This window comes from Apis dorsata, unplaced genomic scaffold (assembly GCF_000469605.1).
Source record: "Apis dorsata unplaced genomic scaffold, Apis dorsata 1.3 scaffold_1093, whole genome shotgun sequence".
Taxonomy (NCBI): Eukaryota; Metazoa; Arthropoda; class Insecta; order Hymenoptera; family Apidae; genus Apis; species Apis dorsata.
Window position 1 is genome coordinate 102,599 of NW_006264191.1, and position 1,505 is coordinate 104,103.

At 16.6% G+C, this 1,505-nt stretch overlaps 1 protein-coding gene across 1 annotated transcript in view; it reads left to right on the forward strand.

Annotated features, from left to right (window-relative positions):
* The window catches only part of LOC102672680, a gene marked incomplete at its 5' end in the record, with an annotated part of 63,630 nt that overhangs the window by 11,060 nt on the left and 51,065 nt on the right, over positions 1-1,505 (forward strand). The gene's annotated exons all lie outside the window — the stretch shown is intronic.

The following is a 1,505-nucleotide window of genomic DNA, read 5'->3' on the forward strand; positions in this document are numbered from 1 at the left end:
TAATAAGTATTTGTATAATAATATTTGTATATTGCTATTTTTATTACTATTACTATATTATATTAATATTTATAATTATATACCAATAAAAATAATGAAAAATAAGATATGTTATAAATCCAAAATTTATTTAAATGTTTATTTTTTTTATTCATACATAAGAGATTTATTAAATTTACAATATTACAATTTAAATGATTAAAAAAATAATAATTACTTAAACAAATCAACTTGATTGATTTTTTCAAGTTAGAAGATATTCAGGAAGGCAAAATATAAATAGCAAAATAGTAAAATAACAAGATAAAGAAAATCTTCTAAAAATAAAAATAAAATGAAAATGGAATATTCTACTATGATATTCTAGGATTAACATATTAAATTATATTGATCCACAAAGTTGCATAATATAGATAAGCAATATCAACGAATATATCAATTAAGAAACTTATTTTGAAATGAGATTTTTTAATTAATAAATATATATATAGATATAGATATAAATATATAGATATAGGAAATAATTATTTATAATTAAATAGTTTTCATTATAAAAAATTTCATAAACAATATCAATAAATATAATTTGTATCAAAATATTTTATATTTTTAATTAAAATTAAAATATGTATTTTTTACTTTAATTAAATATTTTTGCATAAATTATATTTATTTACAATATTTATTTCGAAACAATATTTATTATGCAACAATTTAATAAATAGAATATATTCGTTCAAATTTAAATTTAATTAAATAATTTTAATTGCAAACAGATTATGTAGTATTTTAAAATCATTTTAAAATCGTTTTGATATCATTTTATTGATTAATAGCATAGAATTTCATCGTATAATATTAATATTTCTTTACGGATATTTTTAGTTATGGAAATAATTACATATGTACATTTCCGGACATACTATGTATATATATGAAGATTGATTAAAAATAATTTACGAAAAAAGTTTTATATGTCTATAATCTTTTCTCAAAAAATTTCTTTAATTAAATTATCAAAAGGAATATCACAAATGTAGCACATTTTTAATTATATGAATTAATATTTTATGTTGATGATTGTCCTTTTTTTTGATTGTTATTTGTTCATCAAATTCTCGATTCCAAGATCTGGTAAAATTATAACTTTATCATCGAATCTTATCATTCATTATCTGTTCAATCTTATTCGATCAAAATAATAATTTATAATAATTATCTTTGCAATGATAACAACTAGTCGAAGTGTACACTATATATTTCATTCAGATTTTAAATGATGAATATTTTTGCGTAATTGTGTTTTTTTTCAATATTTAAATATTGCATTTCAAATATTGCTTTTGTATATCAAAATATTTGTATATTTTTACATTTTGTGTTTGTGTTGCCTTTCTTTTTTTATTCTTAATAAACTCGTTAAAAATTTATTCATTATAAAATGTATATTTTTTTGGTTTCTGCTTGTATCTTTTTTTTTCCTCTTTTTTTTTTTTTTTTTTTTT